We start from the raw sequence: 10,536 nt of genomic DNA on the forward strand, positions 1-10,536 counted from the left end.
GGTTTAATTGCATAATTATTGAAGTTTGATGGCCAATTAGGGACTTAATTGAAACAATCCGAAACCAAGGACCAAACCAGAAAAGGCGCTAAAATTAAGGGACACAATTACAATTTTGGCAAGGATTTGATTACAAAGCTGCAAGAAATTCAATGGCTGAATCAAAAGAAACCAAGCGGCGCCGTTTCACCATGTCATTGTCTGCAACAGCTGGTGTTCTTTGATAATTAAGGAAGGAGACGTTGGCAGCGATAATGGAGCCGTTTCCAAATCAAGAAGGGAGTGTATCACGACTGACAACCCTCACCACCGTGATGCACGCCGGCTTACCAAAAACATTCTCATCCTCCGGCTATAAAAGCCAGAAGAAAAACCGAACGCAGAGGAGGACGGAAAGGAGAAAGACGAGACAGAGAGGGAGAGAAAGAGAACAGCGAGAATAAAAAGAAACAGAGGGAGAGAGGAAGGAGAACTGGGCAGCACAGGAAGAAGATAACAGAGGATCAGCCGAACAAGAAGCAAGAAAAAAACCAACAGCAACCAGCCTCCATCGTTGCTGTCCCTTGACCTTTGGAACCAGAGGCAGGGGAATAAAACCAAAGAAACAGAAGCAAAGGAAGAAACCCAGAGAGAAAGTCCAGAATAATAAAAAGAACGCAAGACCAGAATTGTCATCATCTTCAATTCTTCTAGAAATCAGGTGCGTTCGTCTTCATATTCTCTTAAATCTACAAATGGGCATATACACTGTGCGAAGGTAATTTAATTACCTTCGCACTGTTCATGCACGCGTGAAACAAATTCACTCATGCATGAACTAGGCCAGGCTTGCTGGGTCCAGCCCCGCCACACGGGCCGGGCCCAAAAAAATTAAATTCATCAAAAAATTTTTTTTTTTAAAATGTGATTTTCCGCAAATTTTTTTATTGCATTTTGATCAATACCGATTTGTATTTTTATATTGTAAAGATATAAATCCAGTATTAAAATACCCAGTTTTCGTCAAGATATTAAAAAAAATAAAAAAAATGTTTTGTTTTCATGCATACGGCCAAGTCTCTCAAAAATAAATAAAAAAAACATATTGTATTTGAATACAACAAAGAAAATATTGTATTTGAATACAACAAAGAAAATTTCAAAAATATGTTTTTGGTATGCATTTTGCTTTAATAACCAGTTCATTAAAGTCGCGAGAACTAGGCCAACATTTCAAAAATTCCAAAAAAAATATTTTGTTTTCTTTTAATATCTAAGGTTATGATCTTATATGTAAGACGTATTCCGGATATTAAATTCTTTTGTTGACGTTAGAATTACCCGATAAGATAAGGATCTTCTTACCGAGGAGGACTTTTCTTAAATCATAGACGGATCAACAACTAGAAAACACGACAAGACCTTATATTTTATCAGACAATTAAACAATGCAGCCTACCTTAGGTAGAACGTATTTGGGGTGCTAATACCTTCCATTTACGCAACCAATCTCCGTACTCGATCTCTAAGACCAGTTAGGGTTCCTAGTGATCAAAATACTAGGTGGCGACTCCCACTCTATTTTTCCACTAAAAGACAAGAATTCCTTGTTTCCCCACATTTGCCACATTATATAAAATTTTAAGGGTGGATGTTTTTGCTAGCGACGCAGCACACGTGCGACATAAGTTAGGGAAACACTTGGTGGATGAATAATTATAATTATAATTATATTATTATTATTATAATTATTATATTATTATAACATACACTAAAACTGTTCAGTGTTTCACTGTGCAGTCCACCGTGAAACGCTAAGCTGTTTTTTTTTTGTTTTTAATTTTTTTTTGCTTTTTATGCCCTTTTGGGTTTTTTTTTTTTTTTGCTTTTTTTTGTGTTTTTTTTAATGAATTTTTTTTTGTTTAATTTAGTCTGTTGATTTTAAATTTTTTTTTTAGTTATCAAACTTTCATGACACGGATCCCGGGTTTGACGGGTTAACCTCGTTTGACGAGTTAACCCGAAATTTTTTTTTTTGCTTTTTTTAAAGTTTGACGAGTTAACCCGGAATTTGTTTTTTTTTCTTTTTAATTAATTTTTTTTCGTTTAGTTTAGTTAAGTTTTTTAATGTTAAATTTCTTTCTATTTAATTATCAGAGTTTCATGACACATATCCCGGGCTTGACGGGTTAACCCGTCAATTTGTTTTTATATTTAGTTATCAAACTTTCATGACGCGAATCCTAGATTTGACGGGTTAACCTGGTTTGAAGGGTTAACCCAGTTAATTCAGATTCTTTTCTTTTTCTTCATTAGTTTTTTTCTTCTTGTTGGTTTTTTTTCTTTGTTTTTTTAATTAATCTATTTAATTATCACACTTTTATGACACGACCTTGCAGCCAGACTCACATTCAAGGCTCTTGGGTCTAGTGTTGCAGCCAGACTCACTTAAACTTGAATCATGTAAGTTTAATATTATTATTAATATTATAAATATTACTCTTGGGTCAAGCGTTGCAACTAAACTAAAGGCTTTTGGGCATATCTTTCAGAAAAACCTAACACTCTTAGATCTTAGCATTTTTTGATATTTTTTATGCAAGAAAAAAAATTTAACCCGTGGTGCGTGCCTTTGTTTTTTTTTTTTCCCTTTTTAAGCATTTTACTATGGATTGCACAGTACAATCCACAATGAAAAAGCTGATGCCTTTATTTTTTTTATCTTTTTTAATTATTTTTTTAATTTAGTTTCTTAATATTAAATTTTTTCTATTTAATTATCAAACTTTCATGACATGGATCTCAGGTTTGACGGGTTAATCCAGTTTATTCAGATTTTTTTCTTTTTCTTGATTAGTTTTTTTTCTTCCTGTAGGTTTTTTTTCTCTTTGCTTTTTCCTTTTTAATTAATCTTTTTTTAATTTATTTCATTAATAATAAATCTTTTTTCTATTTAGTTATCACACTTTCATGACACGAATTCCAGGTTTGACATGTTAACCTGATTTGGCGGGTTAACCCGGTTGATTCAAATTTTTTTTTCTTTTCCCTCATTAGTTTTGTTCTTCCGCTTTCATCTTTTAATATTATATGCAGTTCACAGTGAAAAGGCTGAAGCCTTTAGTTTTTGTTTTTTTTTGTTTTTTTTTATGCCTTTCACTGTGGACTGCACAGTGGAGTCCACGGTGAAAAGGATGATGCCTTCTTTTTTTTAATTAATTTTTTTATTTAGTTTGTTGATATTAATTTTTTTTCTATTTAGTTATCAGACTTTCATGACACGGATTTCAGACGGTTTAACCTAATTAATTTAGATTTTTTTTTCTTTTTCTTCATTAGTTTTTTTCTTCTTATAAGTTTTTTTTTTCTTTTATTTTTTCTTTTTATTTAATATTTTTTTATTTAATTTAGTTCATCAATATTAAATTTTTTTCTATTTAGTTATCGACTGGTGCTTTTAGTTTTTTTTTCTTTTTGCTTTTTTGCTGTTTTTATGTCTTTAACTGTAGACTGCATACTGAGTCCACATTGAAAAGGCTGATGCCTTTTTGTTTATTATTTTTTCTTTTTTAATTATTTTTTTTCGTTTAATTTAGTTATCAAACTTTCATGACACGGATCCCGGGTTTGACGGGTTAACCTGGTTTGACGGGTTAGCCTAGTTAATTTTGTGTTAACCTGTCAATTTTTTTTCTATTTAGTTATCAAACTTTCACGACACGAATCCAAGGTTTGACGGGTTAACCTGGTTTGAAGGGTTAACCCAGTTAATTCAGATTTTTTTTCTTTTTCTTCATTAATTTTTTTCTTCCTTTTGGTTTTTTTCTTTGTTTTTTTCTTTTTAATTAATCTATTTAATTAACACACTTTTATGACATGACATTGCAGCCAGACCCACATCCAAAACTATTGGGTCTGATATTACAGTCAGACCCACTTAAACTTGGGTCATACAAGTTTAATGTTATTATTAATATTATAAATATTACTCTTGGGTCAGGCGTTACAGCCACACCCAAGACTCTTGGGTATAGCTTTGCAAAAAGACCTAATACTTTTTAGATCTTAACTTTTTTTTGATAATTTTTATGCAAAAACCATTGACCCGCGGCATCGCGGGGGTCATGTAACTAGTCATAACTAGTCCTTAACAATCAATTTTCAAACATTTCTATAAAAAAAATATAAGAATATAAAAAAATTTCTGTAAAACTTCTCTAGTCTTTTTGTTTAATAAATGTAGCTATTTCCAAAAATAATTATATATTTAGCATTTTTTTCATATTTTATTTTATATTAGATATAAAAAAACAAAAAAAAATCACGTACAAGCAAAAAACTAATAAAAGAATAATCGACAATAAAGCGGAAAAAACAACAAGTTGAAAAACATTGAAATGAAAATGTGAAAAGAAAAAAAAATTATTTGAAAACAAATGAGAGAAAAATAAATAAAATATGATAAATCTAATATTCTTTTTTATATTTTTCATATCCTAATTATATATTAGAATTTTTTATGAAGTTCTAATCGAACAATCCCAAATGAGAGTTTTCCAAGGTTTTTCCCAATAAATATTTTCCAACAAGTTCTAACCTCTTTCCTTTGCAACAGAGAAGAGAAGGCTGCCATTTCATATAAAAATATTTCTCTAAAAAGAAAATATAAAAAGTAGCTATCTCTTTCAAAAGAATTCAAGAAGATAAAAAAAAAAAAGAATAGAAAAGAAAATATAAAACACTTCATCTCTCTCCTCCAAATAAACAAAATAATTATAATAAAAAAAAACAAAACAAAAAATAAAAAAAATCACCACCAACACAGGTTTGCAGTATAGGCCAGCTATGCATGACTGACCTAGGCAAAAGGAATTTGGGAATGTAATATTAACTGTGTTGTAAAAAAATTAAAATAATTTTTTTTATTTTTTAAAATTATTTTGATGTGTTAATATAAAAAATAATATTTTTTTTTAAAAAAATTATTTTAATATATTTTAAGCGAAAAATACTTTGAACCGTCATCGCTATCATAACTCCAAATAGGTCCTAAAAATTAGAGAGTTTGGAAGTGGAGTTATGGTTGTTTTTTAAAGTGTTTTTTTTTAAAATATATTAAAATAATATATTTTTTTATTTTTTAAAAATTATTTTTAATATTAACATATTAAAATGATTTAAAAATATTAATTTAAAAAAAACAATAAATTTTTTTAATTTTTTTAAAAATATTTTTAAAACAAAAAACCATACATATATTCCATCCCATTACTAACCACCACGTCACAACCTCTAAATTGAGCAATAAACTAGTCCAAACCGCAGCCACCATCATCTCACCACGAGCTCTCACAATCTAGCCAAACCCTGAAGAGCTACTCTTGACCAAGCAGGCAATCAGTTTTTTTTCCTAGAACGAGCTGCGAACCCACAACAAATTCGATCCACCACTACGACCATGAAGTCTATTTGAACAATTAACGCTCCAGTCAGACTTGAACCACCCAAGCACCGACCACCCACCATCCCAACCACCCACCATCCCAACCACATAACCAGCAACATGTCCTTAGCCGCCAAGAATGGCAGTAATGTTGTTTGAGGGAGAGGAAGCATTAAGATCCAAAAAAATACTCCCAATCTCTTTTGTAGTTGGTGGTGAGTTGCACTACCCCCGATGATTTCTAAATTTGAATTCTAATTATTGTAGAAGTTTTTAACGTTGAGAATCATATTTTTTAGTTGAAGATTTCAAATTCAAAATTTTCAGTTTATTGTGGCTAGATTTCCAAAATTCGAGAAAAATAGCCTTTATGCATGATTTCTAAATTCAAAATTATTAAAAACATATATGTGTTTGAGGTTATGTTGTGTGTCTATGTATTATTTGTCTTTTGTATTGATTGTTTTTATTATTTTATTTTATTTTACTTGAGTAGAGTCTTGGGACCACAATATTATTAAGAATATGATTTATTTTTATAATATTTATTTATTTTTTCAAATAAAATGCTTTATGGTTACCTTAGAATTTATATAATTTATACAAGACCAGTCTTAGAAATCATAGTTACTTTTAAAATTAGATAACGAACTCTTTTATCTCTTATTTATACTTTTAGTTTACCTAAATATCCCATGTGACAGAATATCATGAAATTCTATTAAATGATTTCATAATTTTATTTGTAAAAAGCATAGTTGAAAAATAATAAAAATTTAAATGGTTTATATTATAGCTTTTGCATTATTATAATTTTTTAAATAATTTAAGAAACCTATGATAAAACTCATTTAGTGTTAGAAGAATTGTTTATTTCCTATCATCTAAAGATGTTAATAAAAAAAACATGCAATATTAAATTTTATAGTATAACCTTTCAATAGTTTGAGTAAAAAACAACACTAATATTTGTCATAACCTAATTTTAGGTTATTCTCTATAATTTATTATTTTTCCTTTTAAAATAAAAAAATTAAAAATAAATAATAATACCAAGAAAATTGACGATTTAACAAAAGGAAGCCAAGGAGGATTTCAAATGTATAAAAAAATTAAGTTGTAATTTTGGATGAAATCAAGAGTTTAATTGTACCCTATTATATCCAAGACTTGAGAGACAATACAAATTCAAGGTCAAATTAAATCATTATTGGATGCATTTGTATAAAAATTAAGCCAAAAGATATAATTATATTTTTAATAGGTCAATTTGACTTAATCATGAGCCAAATTAAAAAGTTTAACTATGTTTAAGAATTAATTTGTGTTAAATTAAAGGATTTAATTAAGTGCAAGGACTTAATTATAGTTTAAATGGGTCAAATTAATGTTAGTAGGGACTTAATCGGTGAAAAAATAAGTTTAAGAGCCCAATTTGAACTTAATTGAGAAGGTTTGAATTTTAAAAGACTAAGGACCACAATAAAAAAAATGTTAAAATTTAAGGTTGATATTGAAGTTTAACAAGAATAAAATTATATAAAATTAAAAGTTTAAAGTCATTAGAAATGCAATTAAAAAAAATTGAGAATAAAAAATTAAATTAAATTTTAATCAAATCTTTAAATTAAAATTTTAAAAGCCAAAACAACAGCTTGATGTCTTTTTACCGATTGAGCACAGTTTCATTGATTAAGCCGTTCATGTTTGGGTTCTAGGAGTCTGATCGATAAAGCTAATCTATCAATTGAGCACGTCGACATTTGATATGGGCTTGGACTAATTAACTCAATCGTTTGTATATAAGGCTGGAATAGTAAGTGGGCCTATATATATATACATATATATATATATATATATATATATACATATATATATATATATATATATATATATATATATATATATATATATATATATAGTAATGTATTGCCGGTGTACTTTACCTTTGAAGTTTGGTTACCTACGGGTGATTATTTCCATTTGATTTAATTTTTATTAAAAAAATAATTAAAATTGGTTTTTTTGAAAAAAAACTAAAACCAAATCGAAACTGGTTCAAACCGACCGGTTTTGGTCCGGTTCAATTATTTTAGGGAAAAAACCGGTTCAAACAGACCGGCTAGGTTTTTCCTGGTTTGACTTGGTTTTTTTCCAGTTTGGCTCGGTTTTTTATATTTGGCTCGGTTTTTTTCGGTTTGGGTTCGGTTCGGTTCAGTTTTTTTGGGTTCAAGCTTATAAAACCAAAACCGAATCGAATCAGTCGGTTTTTTAAAAATTATAATCGGTTTTTTTTTTCACGCTTTGGTTTTTTCAGTTGTTTTTTTTCCGGTTTTCTTGGTTTAATCGGTTTTTTGGTTTTTTTGCTCACCCCTATAATAAACATAAAATTTTGGTAAAATAATACAGTTTTAAAAAAAATTAGTGAAATAGCACAGTTTGATTATGTCGCATTTTTGAACCGTGACATTGTCAAATTCCAATATTCTGCCTCAACCGGTTGATCGATTTGATCTAGTTTTATTAACTAGTAGACTGTTTCACACAAAAACTATAATTTTATGAAGTTTTTCTTCAAAATGTATTTTATGAGTCAAAATATACATCTTTGTCAAACTTGTAAACTAAAAATGTTATTGTTCACTAATTCTGAGCAGTTACGTGTGAGCCTGCTATAACTAAATGAGATTCTTCTCCAAATAGATTACATAGATGACATAACTAATGTATTTATGAACTAGTGGGTCAGGTTTAGACCCAAGAGAAGGTTTGGTCGCTCCAGACTAGAATAATATCTCAAAAGGGTTACATAACTTTTGATTTGACCGTTGGATCGTGTTTAAATTTTTACGAGAATTTCTAAAAGTCGTTTTTCCTATAGTATCTATTGCGTCACTACACAAACTATTGAATCTTTAAATATAAAAAATCTTTCTAAAACTCCTGGTTTTGATGTTTTAAGATTTTCCTTGTTATTTTTGGAATTGATCGACTGATTCACTAACTATTACAAACCGGTCAATCAATTGAGCCAAAAATAACATTATTTAATCATGATGAACTTCTAAAATACGACATGGTTAAACCTTGCTGTTTCACCAAAATATTTTGCTCCTATATTAATTCACCAACATTTCTAATTTTGTGATTTATCCTTGAAGTTTAAACAGGCACATTGTAACATCGTCCCACAATGTTTGGGAATCGACATACCTAACGATTGAAGAGCTGGATGAAGTGTAAAATGTACCTTACAGTAATAAACTCTGGCAATGGGAAGACTTGTAGTGGATCTATTGTTTGGTCTCCATGCTTTCTACTTCTCAGAACTTGGTTTTTACCCCTGTGTTTCTCTTTTTACCATGATTTGTTAGAAGCGAGTGTATTTCTATTTGTTTTTATGTTTTAAAAATGTTTTTGAAAAAAATAATTTTTTAATTTTTTTTACTTCAAATTAATATGTTTTTATGTTTTCAGATATTTTGATGTACTGACGTTAAAAATAATTTTAAAAAAATAAAAAAAAATATAATTTTAATATTTTTCTAAGTAAAAAATACTTAGAAAACAATAATAACTACACTTCCTAGCACCTGGAAAAAGAAGGGAAGAGAGGAGCACATACAAGGTGGAAGTGCTAGACTTCAGAGAATGACTGGCTCTGTGAGCTATCCCAACACAGACAAGAGGAAAATTAATCCTGTCATTGTAAGCAGTGAAAAACAAAAACAGGAAAGACCCTCTGTAATTTTCTTCATTTATTGCTCACCATGCATCTCTGCCTAATACCTTAACAGCTGATCAAACGAGGCTACTCACAAATAGCCTCGTTTAATTGTATCTGATCAACCAAAAATCTGTGCTGACTGTGAATAATCCCTCCCATTCTTTATTTTTTTTTTATTTTTATATAATCTTCAACAAAAAAAATAATTAATAAAAAAATGGGGACCAGAAACCTTAGATAAAAAAAGCGAGCTGTTATGAAGATTCATGCATGTACCCTGATAGCAACACAAAGCTGGGTTCTTGAGGTCCACATGAACCTACCCTTCAATAGCAAATCAATAATTCAAATAAAACGTGCTCTTCTGTTCTGTGATTGGCTTCCGTCTGCAGGAATATTATCTCAATTTGTGCCCTGTTTGCTTCTCTTTTATTTTATTTTATTTTATTTTTTTAAAAAAAGAGAGGGTTGAAGGATCTTTCAATTATTGATAATAACAGCAGATGCTGGTCCTCCCATGGTTGGGCCCTGGACTAGGATATGACAGAGGAAGATTTCTCAATTTTACAATATTTTTCCAATATGGGAATTTCCATATTTTATTATTTTAATTTTGTCAAATTATAGCAGTTTTAGCTCAACGTTGTTAACGTAACAATTTGGGGAAAAACATAAAAGAAATTGATCCCCGTTGTAGAAAAAATCATTTGATAAATGTACAAATGAAGAATTATAACTTTAAGAAATATCAAAAGACATTAGGGTTTTGCACAGTACACATGTATTGTTTTTTTTATTATTTTTTCGGTTTTATGCTTATAAAACCAAAACTAAACCGAACCAGTCGATTTTTTTAAATTATAATTGTTTTTTTTTACGGTTTGGTTTTTTCGATTATTTTTTTTTCGGTTTTCTCGGTTTAATCGGTTTTTTGGTTTTCATGTAATGTTTTTTTTATTTAATTTTTATTTGATTTATGAATAAAATTGTTTTTTTAATATTAGTATACTTTACTCTATCTTTTTTATGTGCGTGTGGGTTTTTTATGATTTGAATTTTCTATGTAAATGGTGATATATGTAACAATTGTCATCTATTTTATTTATTTTTACATAATTTTGATAATATAATCCATGTTTATGCTTATATGAGAAGAGGGAATACATAATAATTACTCAATGCTATCTTAAACTAAGATTAATTAAGAGAATTAAGCATGATAATCACATCATGGTTGGGATATCACAAAATCAGTCTGATGCACAGCCTCTTAATCAAGTAGTTAGTGAGAATATAATCCAAAATCGTACTTCTAAGCAACCACACTCTTCAATTTGGTTGAAAGTTGCAAGAAAAAGAAGAAGTAAGAACGATAAATCCCTGATGT

This window comes from Populus trichocarpa, chromosome 19 (assembly GCF_000002775.5).
Source record: "Populus trichocarpa isolate Nisqually-1 chromosome 19, P.trichocarpa_v4.1, whole genome shotgun sequence".
In the NCBI taxonomy this organism is placed as follows: domain Eukaryota; kingdom Viridiplantae; phylum Streptophyta; class Magnoliopsida; order Malpighiales; family Salicaceae; genus Populus; species Populus trichocarpa.